Source organism: Odocoileus virginianus, chromosome 12 (genome assembly GCF_023699985.2).
Source record: "Odocoileus virginianus isolate 20LAN1187 ecotype Illinois chromosome 12, Ovbor_1.2, whole genome shotgun sequence".
NCBI classification, from domain to species: Eukaryota; Metazoa; Chordata; class Mammalia; order Artiodactyla; family Cervidae; genus Odocoileus; species Odocoileus virginianus.
Window position 1 is genome coordinate 23,753,504 of NC_069685.1, and position 23,190 is coordinate 23,776,693.

At 36.7% G+C, this 23,190-nt stretch overlaps 1 long non-coding RNA gene across 1 annotated transcript in view; it reads left to right on the plus strand.

Annotated features, from left to right (window-relative positions):
- The first annotated feature begins 265 nt into the window (after nt 1-265).
- LOC110122043 (uncharacterized) overlaps nt 266-23,190 on the plus strand; it is a 69,661-nt gene continuing 46,736 nt past the window's right edge. Inside the window, exons 1-2 of the long non-coding RNA XR_011490525.1 lie at nt 266-674; nt 6,948-7,050. This is a non-coding gene — a long non-coding RNA (uncharacterized lncRNA). The remainder of the gene's footprint in view (nt 675-6,947; nt 7,051-23,190) is intronic.

Below are 23,190 nucleotides of genomic sequence, written 5' to 3' on the forward strand. Positions count from 1 at the left end.
TAAATCTGGTTTGCTCTAGAATAATGTGATTCTCAGGCTTCCCAGGTAGTGCTAGTGGTAAAGAACCCACCTACCAATGCAGGAGACATGAGAGATATGGGTTTGACCCCTCAGTTGGGAAGATCCCCTGGAGGAGGGCATGGCAACCCACTCCAGTATTCTTTCCTGGAGAATCCCATGGTCAAATGAACCTGGCATGTTACAGCCCATAGGGTCGCAAAGAGTAGGACATGACCGAAGCGACTTAGCACAGCAAATACAATATGGCTCTCAAGATTTATCCAATTCATGACCTAGAGGAGTAGGACTTGGGGGCAGTGGGAAGGAGGTCCAAGAGGGAGGGTATATATGTATACATACAGCTGATATACTTTGTTGTACAGTAAAAACACGCAATATTGTAAAGCAGCTTTACTCCCCCAAAAAACAAAAAATCCACATCACTAAGTTTAAAGAAAGTAGGGCTTTAGGACTAAAAATACAGTTGATGGTATGATATATTCATTCCCCTCAAACATTTTCTCATCATATGTTTCTCAGGGCCACTAAGTTTCTTTATTCACCCTGAGTTGACAAGACCAAGATTTCATGACTTCTTGCCTTGATTACTATGATATTCCACTCATTGGTCATCCTGTTTGCTGCTGCATCTAAGACATCAGTTTATTCGATGGGTGAGCATGAATGACTAGAACATTTGAGAGAATAAATTTACCAATAATCTCTTTATCATTACCAAGAGTTTGTGACTATATAATAGATGTAATTCTTCTTTTGTATGCTGAGCTGAAGCTCCATTGCCAACCTTAGAGATATTTCTCCACATATTAGATTTTTTAAGATGTACATGAAGGTTATGTTTTTCTTTTTATTAAAACCTCCTCGGTGGCCTTTTGTCATATTCAGAGTATAGTCCAAAATACTTTTTATACTTTGTAAAACTCTTCATTATCCAACCTCTGACCTCACGTCCTACCGCTGTCTACCTCATTCACTCTGCTGCATGAGTCAGGTTGACTTCCTCGTGGTTCATAAGCAAAGCAAGCTAATAGGTGCGTTTGCCTTCTCTGCTTCCTCTGATGGAACATTCATCTCCAGTAGCCTTGTGTGGCCTCACCCCATTTAGGTCCCTACTTAAATGTCACTTTTTCTACAGAGATTTCTCTGCCATCTTATCTAAAACAGCAGGTAGTGGTCTATGTAGGAAGAAAATGAGTAAAACTGGGTGCTGAGATAAAGACTTTCTCAGTCTGTGAGGAGATACTGCCTGGTTGGAATGTAAGGTGATATTTAAGCTGAGAACAGACTGACAAGGAGTTAGCTGTGTGAAGATATTTTACAGATACTGTTCGAACAGAGGATAGACTGCAAAATAGGCCACTGCCTTAGGTTTTGACACCAATGAGCTTTTCTCCCTATATTAACTCTATCTAAAATGTTCCTCTTTCAGGCTTGCCCATGTATTACCTGACTTTGAAAATCCACCTTAAATGTCACCTCTTATCTGAAGGCTTTCATAGCCTTTTCTATGAAAGGTCTGTACTCCCTGGGCTTCTATGTCTAATGTTTGGTCAGGTGCAATGTATGGGATATATGTCTCACAAAGCTATGCAGAGGCTAGTGTGGCTCTCACTTTTGTTAATCAAAGGTGGATTTATTGACATGTTTAATCTGAAACAGAATTATTTTCTTTGGCTAAAATATTATGCCACATTTTCATATGTAATTAAAGATAAGTTATTAAATAAATTTAGGAAGATTCAACATCTATATTTCTGTGTATGTGTATGTGTGTGCATATGCATGAATGTCTGTGTACATGCTTGTGAATAGAGAGATTTCATAAAGTCTCAAAATATAGACAACTATACACAATATCATTGGATACTATAGTTCAGACTGTAAATAATTAAATATTATCTATATTTCCAGATTATGTGGGCACTTTATATATAATTTACTTTGAAAAAAATGCATATACGTGTGAGTGTTTAGGAGAGTGTGTGTGTTTATGTGTATGTGTGTGTGTGTGTGTGTGTGTGTGTGTGTGTGCCTGTGTGCATACAGGCATACTCTCTCTCTGGCTTTGCTAATATTCTGAACTTAGTCTGACTGTTGGGGAATCTAACAAGACAGATGTTGATAGATATACAAAGAAAACAAAGATTCAGGGCAAAGCAATCAGAAGGAAATTACTGTGGGATAATAAGTAAAACAGCCAAACAGTATTTTTAGTGTTTGATTATAGCAACCTTCCAGATGAAGAATGATTAAGATTGAAATTTAAGCATTTCAGATACATGCAAAGACTGAAAAGCCTATTGCAAAAAAAAAATAAAAGGAGCATGAGTACAGGATATAGTAAAATTCTGCTCATATATTGTGAATGAAGAACAGCACAAAATACAAAATTTATACTGCACTTAAGATGATAGGAAAATTCAGAGCAGGCCAGTATAGAGACATTTTCTCATAGAATACTAATTTCAGTCTTTTCAGTTTCTTAAAGAGGTAGCACTAGGATTCTGTCAAAAACTTCCTGCATATACCACTTTATATCATTATATCTGTTCTTTCTTAAATTTACATACTGTAGTATTAAAGGCTTATATAGTGTTTAGATTGAACCATTAAACATGTGTAATGAAGAGAAAGATGATTATTATTATTGATAAAAAACATTCTTTACTATCCACAAACTTTCTAGTAACTGTAACTCCAGATCGGGACTTATATTGAAACATTATTTATTCATTTGGACTTTTTATGTGAAAATTCTTGTTTTCTAGGTCTCTTAATTGAGAATGTCTGGATTCCAATTCTCTTTCAAGCTTTGTGACACTATTCAAATGATTTATGTTTCCTAAGTTTTACTTTCCTAATAATTGAAGGATAAGTATCCAAAGTATCTAAAATGTTACAATGTGTTTGTGAGGATAAAATATGATAAATGATATAAAGTATTTGTCCCAGTACATGGCACATATCAAATTTTCAAAAATGTCATTATCATTATTAGTATTAACCTATGTTCTCATGCTACTTATTCGTATGTAAAATGAGTTTGTATTTTTAGTCTGAGAAAGAAAATATAAATCAATGTGTTCACTAAACTATTGAATACCAACTAAGATAATTCATGAATGAAATCTTTTTGAGTTTGTTTTCTATTATGTGTACAGTGCTTCACACAATGTCTTGCACTAAAATATTTGCTCAATTGAATCTAACTGAACAAAGCTGCTATTCTATTGACTTATTAGAACAATTCCATATCTAAATATTTGTTTTTTCCTCAGAAAGCCAAACTTTGCTTTACAAAATGTACTATTTATACACCTGTTTAGATTTTTACTTGCTTTGAATATAAATACAGTTGATCCCTATCAGTTCAGTTCGATTCAGTCGCTCAGTCGTGTCTGACTCTTTGAGACCCCATGAGCTGCAGCACGCCAGGCCTCCCTGTCCATCACCAACTCCCGGAGTCCACCCAAACTCATGTCCATTGAGTCGGTGATGCCTTCCAACCATCTCATCCTCTGTCGTCCCCTTCTCCTCCTGCCCTCAATCTTTCCCAGCATAAGGGTCTTTTCCAATGAGTCAGCTCTTTGCATTAGGTGGCCAAAATATTGGAGTTTCGGCTTCAACATCAGTCCTTCCAGTGAACACCCAGGACTGATCTCCTTTAGGATGGACTGGTTCGATCTCCTTGCAGTCCAGGGGACTTTCAAGAGTCTTCTCCAACACCGCAGTTCAAAAGCATCAATTCTTCGGCACTCGGCTTTCTTTATGGTCCAACTCTCACATCCATACATGACCACTGTAAAAACCATAGCCTTGACCAGACGGACCTTTGTTGGCAAAGTAATGTCTCTGCTTTTTAATATGCTGTCTAGGTTGGTCATAACTTTCCTTCCAAGGAGTAAGCATCTTTTCATTTCATGGCTGCAGTCACCATCTGCAGTGATTTTGGAGCCCCAGAAAATAAAGTCTGACACTGTTTCCACTGTTTCCCCATTTATTTCCCATGAAGTGATGGGACCAGATGCCATGATCTTAGTTTTCTGAATGTTGAGCTTTAAGCCAACTTTTCCACTTTCCTCTTTCACTTTCATCAAGAGGCTCTTTAGTTCTTCTTCACTTTCTGCCATAAGGGTGGTGTCATCTGCATATCTGTGGTTATTGATATTTCTCCCGGCAATCTTGATTCCAGCCTGAGCTTCCTCCAGTCCAGTGTTTCTCATGGTGTACTCTGCATATAAGTTAAATAAGCAGAGTGGCAATATACAGAAACTTACAAATTCCATAAATAATAGTTATGTTTAATGCAGATGCTATTGAAATATCTATATAAGGAAGAGTTTTCTGCTATATTTTGAATGATATATAAATGTTCTTCATGTTTATTTAGAGAATGCAAAAAATTAACCATGTGCTAATAGTCAGTGGTCAGTAGAATTGTAGAGATTTCATTTCAGCATTTCTCAAGGCTTGTAATTACTCTAAATATAATTCCAGCTTCCCTGTGCCTTTACATATTGACATTGAAAACTAAAACTAAGCATCTGTGCAGTTAATTTTGAAATGAAAATTAAAAAATAATTTGTAACAAAAATTCAAGTCATTTGAACTTGCTAATAAAATATTCCAGGTGGAACCATACTTTATGTGTGAATTGTGAATCACAACTAGCTAGCTAGCTATCTAAATCGATCATCTATATATCTCCATAAATGTAAGCAATATCCAAAAGTATTAAAATAAATGATTAATGCTTTATACACACAAGTTTTCTAAGGAGGAATGACTGATAATTTTAAAGTGTGCTTTTAAGGAAGGCTTCAAGGAGGAGGCACATTTGCTCTGGACACAATGGATGAGAGTGGCTGTGATGGGGAAGGGGAGACATCTGTGCTCGGAAAACCACTTAAACGAGACACTGAAGAGGAAAAACAGAAGTCGTATTCAGGTGACAATGACAATGAATATAGTGATTTAGCCTGTAAAAAGCTCTGGTTCATGAAGTGGTGAGGAGGAAGGACTATGTAGTACCAATTAATGGAGAGCTTGGATTCCAGAATAAGTGTTTATCTTGTTCAGAAGGAAAATAAGAGGTTTTGCAAGTACTTGTTTTTGTGTTTGGTGCTTTCCTGGTGGCTCAGATGGTAAGGAGTCTATCTGCAATGCAGAAGACCCAGTCTCGATCCCTGTGTCAGGAAGATCCCCTGGAGAAGGTTTTGTGTTTGTTTTTGGCTAGTTGAAAACTGTGCTCCCTTCTGCATCGAAGGACAAGCCGCCCATTCTCCTTTCTAAGGCAAGTTGCTCCACCTGCACATTATCCATCACTTAACTGCCTTTCACTTCTGAAACAGACATCTTCCATTTCTGTTACATCTTCTACCTCTGTATTCTTCAATTAATTTCTTGCCATTATTTCTTTTCCTTCTTCCTAAAATGTATTATTCAATTTCTTCAAGATAAAATAGTTTCCTTTGCCTTGACATGGACTTCCCAGTGGCTCCTCAGTGGTGAAGAATCTGCTTGCCAATGCAGGGGAAACAGGAGATGTGGGTCCCATCTCTGTGTCTGGAAGATACCCTTGAGAAGGAAATGCCAACCCACTCCAGTATTCTTGCCTGGAGAATCCCATGGACGGACGAGTCCATGGGATCACAAGGAGTCAGACATGACTGAGCAACTAACACCTGTTTTTTTGTGTTGACCTCAATCTCTACAATTTTCCTTGCTATGAGCTTTTCTTACAAAAACTGAGCATTTACTTTCTACTTTCTCCCCTTTCTTTTAGTCTTCCTCCCTCTGTACATGACTTGCACTCACACTTCCCACCATCCTATGAATATTGGCTTTACTAAGACATCCAATTGTCAAATTCAATGATGTCTTTTCAGATATCATATAGCTTGACTTACTTCCATCACTCAACACTGTTGATGAGTATAAAGAAAGATGTGTAATTTGAAAACACACACACCTAAATTATCTTGATCGGATTTGTAACCTCTAACATCCTGAATATGGTAGTGGTTTCTAAATAAAGTTATTATGAGAATATAGTTAGGTTATGGGCTTCCCAGATGGCACTAGTGGTAAAGAAACTGCCTGCCATTGCAGGAGACGTAAGAGACGTGGGTTTGATCCCTGGGTCAGAAGATCCCCTGGAGCAGGGCATAGCACCATACTCCAGTATTCTGGCCAGGAGAATTCCATGGACAGAGGAGCCTGGCAGGCTATAGTCCATGAGGTCACAAAGAGTTGGACACGACTGAGTGACTTTCACTTCACATACTTAAAATAGCTGAAATTTTACTTAATTAGGAAACTTCAGTTAGGACAATAACTCTGTCCCACTAGAGAAATATCTTATTAGAGGATTAAGCAACACTTTTTTTTGTTTGTATTCTTTAAAGACAGTAAAAATTTACAGAGATCGACTTTGTAAATGGTATGCCATCCCAACTGTTCACTCCAAATACCAGTTCTTTTCATGTACTTCGCTCCTTACCCTATTCACCTAGGGAGTATGTATTGTTGCTGTTGTTTTCAGTTGCCCAGTCTTGTCTTACTCTTTGTGACCACATAGACTGCAGCACACCAGGCCTCCCTGTCCCTCACCATCTCCTGAAGTTTGACCAAGTTCATACCCATTGCTTTGCTTATGCCATCCAGCCATCTCATCCTCTGATGCCCCTTCTCCTTCTGCCCTCAGTCTTTCCCAGCATCAAGGAATTTCCCAGGGAGTCATCTCTTCATATCAGATGACCAAAATACAGGAGTTTCACCTTCAACATCAGTCCTTCCAACTAGTATTCTGGGTTGATTTCCCTTAAAATGACTGATTTGGTCTCCTTGCTGTCCAGGGGAATCTCAGTCTTCTCCAACACCACAGTTTGAAAGCATCAATTCTTTGACCTTCTGATTTCTTTCAGTTCAACACTGACAACCATACGTCACCACTGGGAAGACCATAGCCTTTTCTATATGGACCTTTGTCGGGAGAGTAATATCTCTGCTTTTCAACACACTGTCTAGGTATGTGTATGCTTTTTATATTTCAGCATAGGGATGGTTTCTCAGGGAGAGTTTAGGTCATACTACTTAGTTTATAGCACCATAATTTATATTCTAGTATGAATTTTGTTTCTGAACATGCTATTATTTGAGTGATTACTTTGTGATACAAGTTTTGGGCATTGTAAGTAATAATTACTGGGTGGAAAAAGTGTCTGTGTTTGCTTGCTTTTGGATTTCCCAGCACCAAGCACTTTTGATTGGTCAATAAATGTTTGCTCAGTGAGTAAATGGGCTTTAACTGTGCTTAATTTGAAAACATAGAAGAAATATTGGCCTCAGGAATGTGATTTAAAGGCCTTTATGTTTTAAGCTCAAAGATAATAGATCATTGTTTTTTAATTAACCCAAATAATCTTTGGGTTAAAAATAAAAATAAATACCATACAATATCACTCATCTCACATGCTAGTAAAGCAATGCTCAAAATTCTCCAAGCCAGGCTTCAACAGTACATGAACCGTGAAATTTCAGATGTTCAAGCTGAATTTAGAAAAAGCAGAGGAACCAGAGACCAAATTGCCAATATCTGCTGGATCATCGAAAAGGCAAGAGAGTTTTAGAAAAACGTCTAATTCTGCTTTATTAACTATGCCAAAGCCTTTGACTGTGTGGATCAAAACAAACTGTGGAAAATTCTGAAAGAGATGGGAATACCAGACCACCTGACCTGCCTCCTGAAAAATCTGTATGCAGGTCAGGAAGCAACAGTTAGAAGTGGACATGGAACAACAGATTGGTTCCAAATTAGGAAAGGAGTATGTCAAGGCTGTATATTGTCACCCTGCTTATTTAGCTTGTATGCAGAATATATCAAATGAAATGCCAGATTGGATGAAGCACAAGCTGGAATCAAGATTGCTGGGAGAAATATCAATAACCTCAGATATGCAGATACACCACCCTTATGGCAGAAAGTGAAGAAGCAAAGAGCCTCTTGATGAAAGTGAAAGAGGAAAGTGAAAAGTTGTCTTAAAGCTCAACATTGAGAAAACTAAGGTCATGGCATCTGATCTCATCACTTCATGGCAAGTGGATGGGGAAACAGTGGAAACAGTGTCAGACTTTATTTTTTTGGGCTCCAAAATCACTGCAGATGGTGACTGCAGCCATGAAATTAAAAGACGCTTGCTCCTTGGAAGAAAAGCTGTGATCAACCTAGACAACATATTAAAAAGCAGAGACATTAATTTGCCAACAAAGTCCATCTAGTGAAAGATACGGTTTTTCCAGTGGTCATGTATGGATGTGAGAGTTGGACCATAAAGAAAGCTGAGCGCTGAAGAATTGATGCTTTTGAACTGTGGTGTTGGAGAAGACTCTTAAGAGTCCCTTGGACTGCAAGGAGATCCAACCAGCCCATCCTAAATGAGATCAGTCCTGGGTGTTCATTGGAAGGACTGATGCTGAAGCTGAAACTCCAATACTTTGGCCACCTGATGTGAAGAGCTGACTCATTTGAAAAGACCCTGATTCTGGGAAAGATTGAGGGCAGGAGGAGAAGGGGACAACAGAGGATGAGATGGTTGGACGGCATCACCGACTCAATGGACATGAGTTTGAGTAAATTCCAGGAATTGGTGATGGACAGGGAGGCCTGACGTGCTGCAGTCCATGGGGCCACAAAGGGTCGACACAACTGTGTGACTGAATTGAACTGAAATAATCTTTTTATATTTCTTTGACTGAAAATATAATTCTGAATCTTATAATGTTACTCATCCTTTTTAAGTGCACAATAAAGTAAAATTAAGAAAAATAGCATCAATGCAAGTTCTCAAAAATTCCTGAAAGACTGAGTTTTTATACATATAGTTATTTTTGCAATTTCAAGGTCAATCCTATAAGTTAACTATATTACACAATGCTAAAAGCAATAGAGTTAGGTTTTATAGGTAATGGATAAAATTGAAGTGGCTGTTTCAAGAAATGCAATTATCTTATGTCATGATATGTTTAGAAGTCCATGAATATAATGGAATTTCTTTTCGTCTCTCATCCTACTGCAGAATATTCCTCAACTAAATGAACTCAGGCTCTTGTTTTTCAAGAGTACCATTAATACTATCATAAAAGGGGCTGCTTTCAGTCAAAATGTCAATACCTGGCAACTGCACATGGTTAATTCGATGACACTACTTCCCAGTAATGTCACATTATTGGGACTAGTTTTGAAATGACATTAAAATAAATTTCATAAAACTTAATAAGAATTTAGATATAACATGATAATATTGAAGTATAAATAATATCAATAATGAATGTATATCTTGACAGAATTTATTCTTTAAAATCAGATGTAATTTACCATTAAATTACCAACATGTTCCCTATTTTTAAAAATTAAGCTTGTTTAACCTCTTCCCATGTATCATTTTGTATAGTGAAAATAAAAGGAATAATTTATACTTTTTGAAGGAGTACATTGCAAAATATCTTTAAGGAAATCAAATATGAACTCAAACTTAGGAGTACTTACTAGATCACATGTCATGGAGATTCCAAGATAATATTTGATAAGAATTCAGAGTGATCATAATATTAATTTCATTATCAGAAAAATATTGGAAAATCACTCATGTTTCAATTATAGACTATAGTAGTTCAGCTGGTAATGAATCTACCTGCAATACAGGGGACCCCAATTCGATTCCTGGGTTGGGAAAATCCCCTGGCGAAGGGACAGGCTACCCACTCCAGTGTGCTTGGGCTTCCCTTGTGGCTCAAATGAATCCACCTTCAATGTGGGAAACCTAGGTTCGATCCCTGGGTTGGGAAGATCCCTGGAGGAAAGGAACAGCTATCCACTCCAAAATTCTGGCCTGGAGAATTCTATGGACAAAGGAGCCTGGCACGCTACAGTTCGTGGATTCGCAGAGTCGTACATGGCTGAGCAATTTTCACTTCACATACTTAAAATGGCTGAAAATTTATTGAATTAAGAGACTTCAGTCAGGAAAATAACTCTTTGTCCCTCTAGAGAAATATCTTAATAGAAAATTAAGCAACACCTTTTTTTGTCTGTATTCTTTAAAGGCAGTAAGTATTTAGAGAGATCTATTAAAGATGTTTGGAAATTATAAACAGATATAAATGATTAGGCAGTCCTGTCCATCACAAAGAGGCATCTAAGTGAATATACATTCACACAAATTTTTTAATCTAAATTAAAACAAAACAAAAAAAAGATACAGTGTGATTCTCATTGTTCTAGAAAATACCATTAAGGCCAATGGTCCTGTGTTGATTGGTTTTTATTCCTTACTCATGCTGCTTCATAGATGCTCTCCAGCATCTTACTAACTCAAGTAAACAAAAGGTAGCAGCATCCAATACTGAGGCAAAAATGTGAGTTCCTTTACATTAGACTAAGAAACACACATATATATCAAGATATATACATATACATGTATATATATATATAGATGAAGATATATATGTGTGTGTGTGTGTGTGTGTGTGTATATGCTAAAAATATTTTCAACAGGTATATTGGATCCCCAAGTGGAAAGAATTATTGAAAAGACTGGAAACCAAATTTATTACAGCTGAGTAAATTGAGCCTTATCTTTAGCATCTGAGCCACCAGTTCAGTTCAGTTCGGTTCAGTCCCTCAGTCGTGTCTAACTCTGTAGCACACCAGGCCTCCCTGTCCATCACCAACTCCTGGAGCTTATTCAAACTCATGTCCATCAATTCAGTTTTGCCATCCAACCATCTCATCCTCTGTCAACCCCTTCTCCTCCTGCCTGCAATCTTTCCTAGCATTATGTTCTTTTCCAGTGAGTGAGTTCTTTGAATCAGGTGGCCAAAGTATTGGAGTTTCAGCTTCAGCATCAGTCCTTCCAATGAATACCCAGGACTGATTTCCTTTAGAATGGACTGGCTGGATCTCCTTGCAGTCCAAGGGACTCTTCAGAGTCTTCTCCAACACCACAGTTCAAAAGCATTAATTTTTCGATGCTCAACTTTCTTCACAGTCCAACTCTTACATCCATACATGACCACTGGAAAAACCATAGCCTTGACTAGACAGACTTTTGTTGGAAAAGTAATGTCTCTGCTTTTTAATATGCTATCTAGGTTGGTCATAACTTTCCTTCAAATGGAGGAAGAAAAGGTGTAAGTAGTGACAGATTTCATCCCTTCTTGGCTCTAAAATCACTGCAGATTTTGACTGAAGCCATGAAATCAGGAAAGTAATGACAACCTAGACAATGTGTTGAAAAGTAGAGACATTACTCTGTTGACAAAGTTCCATATAGTCAAAGCTGTGGTCTTCCCAGTGGTCATGTAGGATTGTGAGAGCTGTACCATAAAGAAGGTGGAGTGTCAAACAATTGATGCTTTTGGATTGTGGTGTTGGAGAAGACTCCTGAGAGTCCCTTGGACTGCAAGGAGATCAAACCAGTCAATTTTAGGGGAAATTAACACTGCATACTCATTGGAAAGGACTGATGCTGAAATTCCAGTATTCTGGTCATCTGATATGAACAGCTGATTTATTGGAAAAGTCCCTCCTGCTGGGAAAGATTGAGGGCAGCAGGAGAAGGGGTGTCAGAGGATGAGATGGCTGGATGGCATCACTGAAGCAATGGGCATGAACTTGGGCACACTTCAAGAGATGGTGAGGGACAGGGAGGCCGGGTGTGCTGCAGTCCATGGGGCCACAAATAGTTGGACACGACTGGACAACTGAACAACAAAAACAACAAATACCAAATTTATTACAACTGAGTAAATTGAGCATTATCTTTACCATCTGAGCCATCAGGGAAGTCCCAATATTTTTTCCAGTCAAAGATAACACAAGAAAATACAAGTCTCAGGATGGTGCTCTGTTTCACAAAACTTATGATACTGAAATGAAAAGCTATTTTTAAAGAAATCATATTTACATAATTTCATTAAAAATATTGGGGAAATAGAAATAATTTTGCTTTTCATCTTTACACACACACATGCACACTAATCACACATTCACATAAAATGAACTATCAATAAGGAATAACTAACTTCTTGTAATTTAAAATTTTTTTCTGACGAGGTTAGGATTTATAGAAAAGTGCTAACAGCATTGCTTTGTACTTAGTACGCCTAATAAGATTTATTGAATAATCAAAATATTGAAGACTTTCAGCAAATATGATAGTAAATAATAAGTGAAATTGAATGTGTATTTGTGTGTGTTGATGTGTGTTTGTAGGCTCAGTTCTGTCCCACTCTTTGTGACCCCAGGGACTGTAGCCCACCAGGCTTCTTGGTCCATGGAATTTTTCAGGCCATTTCCTAGTCCAGGGGATCCTCCTGACGAGGGATTGAACACCTGTCTCTTGTGTTTCCTGCATTGGCAGGTGGATTCTTTATCACTGGGCTACCTGGGGAGCCCCTAAATTGAATAATCCTCACTAAAAGTTGTGTGAGACACTGAACACTTTGTATATTTATTTTATTATAACCTCTTTGATCTTTAGAGTGTCTATAATAGGCATTATTAGCTTCATTACAGAAGTGAAGGGATTCAACCTCAAATAGGTCATGGAAATTCCCTGAAGTCACAGAACTCGGAAGTGGTAGAACTATTATTCAGATTCAGGTCCAATACAATGTACAAATGTTTTTTCTCCAACAAACGCCAAGAATCAAGCAATTATGTTACAATTACAATTAAGTTTAAAACAAATATATACATCTTTGTTAGACCCATTTTCTTGCTGACTTACATATTTATCTTTCAGTTTATCTAATTAATATTTATTGAGCCCATTCTTTAGAAATTTTAGAGTATATAGGGGAAGACATAAAATGAGTGAAGAATGACAATACAATAGATGCTATAATGCTACAATAAAATATAGTGGAGTTTATAAAGAGTGTTTGAGTGGTCAGAGTGGGAGGCATGTTTCTTGTTCTGTGACAAAAATGTGTCACAAAACCATGTGACTCACTTTTGAGATGATGGTCATCTCGAAATGATTCTGTATGTGAATGTGAAAAATCCCATATTGATATCCCTTAAAAATCAACCTAAGAAGTTTGGATATTATTCTAAAATGTATAGGGATCAGGAGCATTTTTTTTTTTTTTAAGAATTGCAAGCAAGTCATAACAGAATCAGCGTTTCACTTTTCAGATAAATTCCCAATATCATGTAAAGAATGTCTTGGAAAAGTGAGACTAATTGTGATTTTTGCTATCATGTCCGTTAAAGTTAAGTCGAAGTAAATATAAAAGAGAGAAGAGACTGGAAGACAGCAATACTTATGTGGTGGTATCAAAAGAAATCTGCTTAGGAGGGAAATGAAGAGTAAGCTTAAAGATAGAAGCATAACATTCCATTTTAACTCAATCCATATATTATGCATACGGCAGTATATCTAGTTAATTAGGCTGTTAATTTGATAAGCATGGCTGACTGCAATTTATTTAGAACAAACTAATAATGGTTTTGCTTGTTAAGGATGGTTTAAATGTATGCAGAGGAAAAAGAGCCCTTGAAAGAGATAGGAATTCATATCAATCAGGGTTCCTGGTGGCAAAACACCTGTTGTAAATAAAAACAACAACAACAACAACCTTTAAGATAAAAAATAATTTGTTGCTTAGGTAGCAGATAGTTCATAGGATTTATAATTGTACTGGGCACCTGGTCTCAGAAAGTGAGTGGGGCCGAGTGTGAGAAGTCTCCAGATATCCTTTGACTCAATACAGCGAACCCTGCCCTTCTTTCTTGTGTCCCCTGCAGTGAGTAATTCAGGTGTAGAGTAAACTAGATTTTGAAGACTCAGATGGAAAAAGAAAACAATATAAAGTATGACATTAGTATTGGTTACATGCTTAAATGATAATATTTTCGATCTCTTGGCTATATGGATCTGTATCTTTTAAAAATCAATCTGTTTCTTTTTATTGTTTTTAATCTGACTACTAGAAATCTTGAAATTAGATATACCACTTGCATTTGTGTCTTGTATTATAATTCTACTGGATAACATTGTTCTGGAAAGCAAGCTGTGGTCTTGCATGAATGTGCACCCACGTGAATGTGTGTGTGTGTGAGTGTGTGTGTGTGTTTGTGTAGGAAAAAATCAACAGAAATTGAGGGAAAACTAACAGTAACACGGAGCTATAGCATTGGATTGCTGTTGTCTCTTCTCCCTAACCAGTATTAGGTTTTACTGTCATCTAAAACTGTGATTCTGCCCTGGGAAAATGAGAAGAGTTTAAAAGAGCATGTTGGAGAGCCCAGTAAAGTTATAGGAAGGAAGAGATGAAGGGAGTGAACTTCCATTTGGAATCATTAGGAATTGGAACACTAACCAATATTCAGCTTAGGAAAATTTTACTGTTTTCTGTGTCGACAAAAAATTTAGTCGGTTGGTCAGACAAAGAAATGGGAGATTTTATTCAAGCTGAATGAAGGATTATAACTTGGGAACAGCCTCTCAGAAAGCTGTGAGAACTCTTCTGCTCATTAGAGGTCAAGGCACAGTTACACAGATTTTTGAGAGAGGGGTCTGTATATTAAATGATGTAGATGGTTTGCACAATCCTGATCTGAAAGTATTAAGTGGTGGGTCATGTGACCCCTTATGAGATCAAGAAGGAATGTTACCTTTTAAGAAGTCTTGGCTCTGACAGAATGTTGCTGTTTATGATGGAGTAAGTATTCCTGCCAGTGGGGTAGGTTCGGCAGATGCATAATGATGCATAAAGCAGATACACAAGGCACAGAGGAGAGAAAGAGGAGGCCAAAGGACAGAGGAAAAATTTTATGTTTAAATTGTTTAATTTTTGTTTTGTTTTGCATAAAACATGAATTTCATTTCACAGCTGTTTGTGGAATTTCTGTACTTTCTTGACATACTTCTTTATCAAATTAGACTCCCCACCCCCAAAACAAGCAAATTGCTTAAAAACAGTGCTGATAATGTGAGAAAAAGACAAAGTCAGGAGTCATTTAAGTTGACACAGTTTAGTAAAAAGGACATGGATTTAGTTTTACTGCCACACTGCACTCACATGGATGTGTGAAAAGACATTGAGGAAGTGTGTGCAAAAAAGAGAATTCTAAACCTGTTACATCTCATCAGCTTATAAACACTAATACACTAATAAAAGAAAATGTTTTTACTGTTGTGTGCAAAACAACCTGATTTTATTTTCGAGAGTATCAGAACATGAGTAAATGCTGATCTGCTGCTTCATGCAATAGAATCCAGTTCTTTTGCTATGCCCATTAAACTAAGAAGTGCTGAAGAAAGCAAACATCTTACAAGGGACCAAGCCTATTTGAGCTTATAGTTTTGCCTTAGGCAGAAAAGGGAAGGAAAACCCTTTCTAAACTTTCTAACCATATGTATTGTAGTTATCTTGCTGAAAGGGAAAATTTTCCTCAAGCAATTCCCTGTAAAGAAACGTCATTATCTCCAGTAGTTCTTTTGATTATTCTGCATACCAATCCATCAGCCAGTTTTCTAGGAGCAGTTTCAGAGATGACTGTTAATGCTAGTAGCAATTATAAAGAAAATTGATCCTGTAAAAGCAACAATTTGATATTCATTCTAACAAATGGCCACCTCAACAAATAATACCAGAACCTTTTCACACTTAAAAGCTACAAGAGACATAGAGCAAAATGATTGCCTTGACCGTGTGATTGAACCCTCATAGGCATGAAGTGCAGGATTGATATTTTATAAGAAATATAATGAGAATCATTTAATAGACATAGATACTGCTCAGTTTTGAAGGATTATTAAGAAAATAAAGCTCTCTGTTCTCCCAAATGTTTTCACTGTAAGTTTCAAAGAAGGTGAATGCTAGATTTAATTCTTTTGCTTTTAGTGTCATGGCTTCCTGGTTTACACTTGTAATCACATATGAATGAAGGAAAAGGTAATTTTAGGCTTCTCAGTAATACAATTTAAGTAGCAAGGCTGCAGTTTACATACAAAAATATAATTCCCTATATTATAAACATTTGTTAAATGAAAGAATCAGCAGAGACAGTTTGCTGAATTATGGAGCAAGCTTTATTATTCCCCATGTCACCTGGCTTTTTATTATTATTTTTCTTTTTAAGATTTTTCCAGTTTTACTGAGATGTAACTGACATATAACATTGTATTAGCTTAACATGTTACTCTGAGGCAGTGAATATGATAGATGTGAATGCCCAAAGTCTCCAAACATCAAACTCATCAATTCCAATGGTTATGTAAATAGCCCAAACAGTTATATAAATATACAACTTGCCCTCGAATATCTAAGGATTTTTAACAGATTCAAAAAGCAAACATATGCTTTCTGAATTTCATGTTGTTTTTTTAAGTTTAATTATTTTTAATTGGAGGATGACTGCTTTACAATATTGTGTTGGTTTCTGCCATATATCAGCATGTTGTTGTCAGTCGCACAGTGGTGTCCGGGTCTTTGTGACCCCATGGACTATAGCCTGCCAGGCTCCTCTAGCCATGGGATTTTCCAGGGAAGAATACTGGAGTGGGATTTCCTTCTCCACAGGATCTGCCCAACCTAGGGATCAAACCCAGGTCTCCCACATTGCGGGCAGGCTCTTTACCATCTGAGCCACCAGGGAAGCCCATATATCAAATGAATCAACTGTAAATATACGTATATTCCCTCCCTCTTGAACCTCCGTCCCAACTCCCACATCACCCATCCCTCTAGGTTGTCACAGAGCACCAGTTTGAGCTCCATGAGTCATTCAGAAAATTCCCACTGGCTGTTTTACATATGGCAGTGTATATGTTTCCATGGTACTCTCTACATTCATCCCACCCTCTCCTTCCCCACCCTGTGTCCACAAATCTGTTCTCTATGTCTGCATCTCCATTGCTGCCCTCAAAATAGGTTCATCAGTAGGACCTATCTAGATTCCATGCTGTGCTTCTTGCTCAGTAATGTCCGACTCTTTGTGACCCAATGGACTGTTATCTGCCAGGCTCTCTGTCCATGGGGATTCTCCAGGCAAGAATAATGGAGTGGATTGCCATGCCATCCTCCAGGGGATCTTCCTGACCCAGGGATTGAACCCATGTCTCCCACATTATAGGCAGATTCTTACTATCTGAACCACCAGGGAAGCCCAAGAATACTGAGTGGGTAGCCTATACCTTCTCTAGGTGAGCCTTCACCCCAGGAATCAAACTGGGGTCTCCTGCATTGCAAGCTGATTCTTTACCAGCTGAGCCAACCAGGAAGCCCTTAGATTCCATATATATATGGAATATATATATACACACACATCAATATAAGATATTTGAGTAGTTTCTTTTTTTAATTTGTGTTTATATGACTAGTTCAGCCAAGCCCAACCCCTATGAGTTGAATTAAATCCCCAAAGGAAACTGGGAATTATTACCTATATTAAGCCATTTTCTACACACAGTACACTTGTAAAAGCCAGCCCACCAGGCCAGAGGAAATATTGGGACTTAGCACAGAGAAATAATGATTGCTCATGTGCTCAGTTATCTCTGACTCTTTGCGATCCCATGGACTGTAACCTGCCAGGCTTCTCTGTCAATGGGATTTTCCAGGCAAGAATACTGGAGTGGGTTGCCATTTCCTACTTCAAATAATGATTAATAAATACTAAATTCCTACAGATGCCTACAAGATGAGTAGTAGGATGTAAAATCCTTTGGTATAATTCATCTAATCTTTAAAGGAAAGACTAAGCTCTCACACTTCACATGTTTACAGATGATCAAACAAGTTCAAATCTTTCTATAGATGCTCTTTTCATTTCACAACTGTGCATCTCATTATAGGTACTCAATATGAAATTGATGAGGGAGAAATAAATAAGCAAAGGAATGGATGTAGAAATTTACTAGGTAGTATATTATTCAATTTTTATATGTCTCTGTAAGATTAAAAACTAAATGTCTAAGACTACTGTTGAAATAATTTGCATCAAGTAATATATACTGTCAATTTATATATCATAATGTTCATTTCAGTAGTTTTAACTAAACCAACCATAATAGCATTTTAAGAAAATGTCTATTTCAATGTTATTAGAAAATATTAACATTCTCAAATAAATTATATATAGTGGCTTAAACAAACCTTGTACATGCCAAAAAATAACAAAATGTAAATAGAAAAATAAGTTCTCTTCTAAATTCATGCCTTAACTTATCATGAATCATAGTAAACAATGTTTTTTAATATTAAACATTCTTTTCTAACATGAACATAAAACATTATGAATATAGCCCCAAATATTTCAGATTCCATTCAAATTTTACTAATTGTCTATTGTGTATGTGTTTTAAAGTATATTTTATTGGAAATCTATGCATTTGAAGTTACAGTTACAGCAACAAAGTTAAAAGTAAAATATATACATACTGACAGATGTATAGATGCTCTGGTGTAAATGAGAAGATACCTCTTTTCTTTAATATGAAAAAATCTTCACTCACACTTGAAGATAAATCTAATGTATTGGATTCTGATGAACAAATTTTTTCTTTAATCTTTCTGATAAATTTTATCAGTTTAATTGTGTGCTAACCTAATGTTGAAGGTGGTTTGAATTTGATTTTTAATTACCTATGAAGAAAAAACAATTGTAGATTGAAATATACTGTACATAACTGGAACGGGAATTATCAATTGATATAATCCTGTTATATCATCTTAAATGTTACTTCAATCATTTGGATTTGGAGAATATAATTTCACTTGTGGTATGTCCAAGTTTATGCAAAATGAACCATCTTTTTACTAGCAAATATCCAGTGCTCTTCAGGACAGTTAGTAGAAACCCGAGTGGCTAAATTAATAAATGTTATAATCTGACATTATGGACTATAAGTTTCTAAACTTCAGAGAATCTTAACAAACCTCTGGTCTTTATTGTGTGGTTAAATTTTATGAGCACTTCCTGGCACAGTTATATGTATGAGTCAGGGTATTAGTAGACATATTTGGAGGTGGTCAATAATTTACACTAATAAATTCATCACTTGAAGTATTATTTACTCTTATATTGTCACTTTTTGTTAAAGGACATTCCATCATCTCTATTAGTAAATAAATTTTAATAACACTCAAATATGGACAGGTGCTTGAATTTAATAAATAAAAAATTAATTCCATTATCTTATAATTTATGATCTTAAGGTTAAAACAGTATCCAACAGAATAAACAAAATTTGTTCTTTCCTCACTTCAGTATTGACCACTATTTGATTTTATGCTGCAATATTTATATACCTAAGACTTCTAACTTTTATTAAATCCCCTAGTCAGCTCATTGCTGAGGGAAATTTCCTGAAGTTTTCCCAATTTTTTTTATATACCCAAAATATCAGTTTTAATCACTGAAGATTTGTTGCAATGGATTTAATCATTATTTGAATCAGATTTTATAAACATTTAACTTCCCCTTGAATATATTTTCCTCATTTCCTGCAGCACATCAGTTGCATATTAAAAAAAAAAAATCTGTGTTTTTCATTTCTGCCCATATGTGAACTCTACATTGTCAATGATAAAAATATAATTAAAAATAAGTAATATTGAGACAATTATTTGGTGATTTTGTTATAAAGTAAAAATTTGCCTTCAAAAACATTGTGAAATAATAGTGGAAAAAATAAGATTTAAAAAAAAAGACAGATTTCCCAAAGACCTGAGAAAACAGATGTACAATCAGCATCACACTGTGAGTATCAATACTCAAGAGGTAGAGGCAGTAGGTTTCCCTACTCCCTGTTGCTCTTGTGAGAACCAATCTCTAAACACATTCTCCAGAGATTTGTCAAGTTAATAACCCATGCAGATGCCTTTTGGGGAAGATAGAGCTGAACAATAATGGAGGAAGTAATAATACTGGGGTAGCAACTACAATCGCTACTTAAAGAAATTAATGCATTCAGCTAAAGAATTGTGCATATTTAATCCATGACATCTTTATGTGTACATCTGGGAGATGGTAAGGAACAGGGAGGCCTGGTGTGCTGCAGTCCATGGGGTCTCGAAGAGTTGGACAATAACATAGATGGGCAGAATGCTGTTTTAGAGAGTCAAAATAATGCATGAATTTTAGTAGGTCTTTTGTGTTGCTTGTTATTCAGTGGGTAGGTTATGGCTCTGTTGGGCTCAATTAAAGATTGTTAATTTGACTGAAGACTTCATGTTTTATTCTTATCTGTTCCATCTGCTCATTCTCTTGAAGCAGGGGCTATCTGGAGCACTCTCCTTTCAAAGTGAGGTGCTTCCCAGGTAGGTCAGTGATAAAGAATCTGCCTGCACATACCAGAGCCACAGGAGACATGGGTTGGATCCCTGGGTCAGGAAGATCCCCTGGAGAAGGAAATGGCAACCCACTCCAGTATTCTTGCCTGGAGAATCCCATGGCCAGAGGAGCCTGGCAGGCTACAGTCCATAAGGTCTCAAAGAATTGGACACTGAGTGAGCATGCACACACTTCTTAAAATGAAAGGCAAAAAGGCAAAAGTGAAAGCCAAACAGTATGATCACACTTAACATCTCTATGCTGATCATGTCTGCTAATATTCCCTTACCTAAAGCAAATCATAGGGCAACATCCAAACTCAATGGGGCATCTGTGTCCTCCTACAGAGAGACAGCATAGCAAAGGTGAAGGATGAAAGGCAGATTGTAAGCAATACAACTCTGCCTTTTTGGTCACATGGTTGATTTTCTATCTATTTGTAAAGTACATTTACTACTTCTCCATATCACCAGAAAGCCTTATCCCATTATGACAATACTCACTTATGGAGCTTTTAGAATGAGTAAGAAAAAAATATAAACCAACTAGCACACATTTCCTAACAGAAAAGATGCATTCTGTAGTTATTAGAATTAGTCATAGTAATGATAAACATAGCATTTAATTTAATTTTAATGCTAATCCAATTAAATATCTTTCAATGTTTATATCTGAAACATTATCACTATGCTATATTAGAGAATATTTTATTTAAATGTTTCACTATTCTGATAATATGCTTGTTTGTTATTTACAAGGACAGTAATTACTGAACCAGGGGAAAAAAAAGATTGAATCAAGTGAAGTAGATGGATGTTTTAAGACTTAACTTGCAAATGGATTGAATCCCAGGGAATGAAAAATCCCTGTAAACACAGTATGTAAAATTCTAGGGTAAAATGAGTCTTACCCATGTAACATTCTCCAAAGTACATGCAAAAATATTTCTAGCAAATAAAGATTTACATGTATGTAAGTTCAAAGGTAACCTACTTTGGAAATTGACAAACATGGTAGAACTATTGAGAAGGAATAAGGACTCCATGAAACAAAATTAGCAACAAACAAAAAATATTACCATATTGCCCTGTTTAAACAATGATTTAGTTTTCATATGTTATGCAATAATTGAAAATGCTCTTTGATCCTTTGGTTATGTCATAACCAGCTAGCTTTCAAGTGATGAAAATGATTTCTGTTTTTCCCCTTTTGCTTTGCTTTTCTTCTTTCCAGCTGCCAGCTGGGTGTGTGCATTGGCCTCCACCACATCATCAACATCTCTGCTTAAACTCTAGTGAGCTCTGAGTGAGCCATTACCCATTGCATTCTGCCCCATTTGATCCAGGCGCATTTGCCACTTTGATGCCTTCACAGTACAAACAAGGTGCTCTAATCAAAGCTTCCCAGTTCCATCCTGTGAGAACCCTTCATCAGAGCCGAGGTTTCAGATCTGGTGCACAACATTACCACTTCATTTTGTCCCCTTTGATCCCCTCAGTCTGACACTTTGATCCCCGCATTGCACTAACTGGGCTCATCAGAGCTTTCGCACTTTCGTTTTTGACAGGCAGTGACAAAGATTCCAGCAAGATGAGGGATTTTTCCTTTTCCTGTTTCTGTTGAAAGTGTAGCATCAGTTATCTTTCATTTAATTCTAGTTCTAGAATATGTGCATTAGTTTGATTGGTGGTGTATTTTCTTAAATGTCTATTTATTTTTATGTAAGGCGTGCCAAAAGCAATTAAATGTATCTGGATCAGAGTTGTATATCTCATAATTGTTTAATGCACCATGGGTGTTTAACCAATGATTCCAAAATGTCAGTAGCTTAACAGAAACAATTAGTGGTATATAAAGAGGAGCCTGGCTGGCTACAGTCCATGGGGTTGCAAAGAGTCAGACATGACTGAGCATGCAAGCATTCATTCAAAGCAACTGTACTGATGAACTAGAATATTTTAGAGTTCTATGTTAGGAAAATATGCTTCATCTAATGATGTTTAGCATAAAATATTTTTTATACATTGTGATAGAATTAAAAAGACTGGCTTGTGTTTTAAATATACTGACTGTCCAGTTAAGGATGGTGAACTTGCTTATGATTAGAAGATTGGCTAGCTCCAGCTTTCTTGATTACACTTACTTTTTGCCAGATCTGGGAATCTCAATGTATATATTTTTCTACACGGCTTTTTCAAGAGCTATATCAACTTATATTCATTCAGTGATCTATTCAACTTGGAAAACAGTGGAAATAAAAGCTTTGGGAGACATGAAGGTCACCACAGAGATTCTGTTTTTATTAAATCCCCTAATGCCAGCAAATTTGGAAAACTCAGCAGTGGCCACAGGATTAGAAAAGGTCAGTTTTCATTCCAATCCCAAAGAAAGTCAGTGCCAAGCAATGCTTAAACTACCGCACAATTGCACTCATCTCATGTGCTGATAAAGTAATGCTCAAAATTCTCCAAGCCAGGCTTCAGCAATACATGAACCGTGAACTTCCAGATGTTCAAGCTGGATTTAGAAAAGGCAGAGGAACAAGGGATCAAATTGGCAACATCCACTGGATCATCGAAAAAGCAAGAGAATTCCAGAAAAACATCTATTTCTGCTTTGCTGACTATGCCAAAGCCTTTGACTGTGTGGATCACAACAAACTGGAAAATTCTGAAAGAGATGGGAATACCAGACCACCTGACCCAACTCTTGAGAAACCTGTATGCAGGTCAGGAAGCAGCAGTTAGAACTGGACAAGGAACAACAGACTGGTTTCAAATAGGAAAAGGAGCACATCAAGGCTGTATATTGTCACCCTGCTT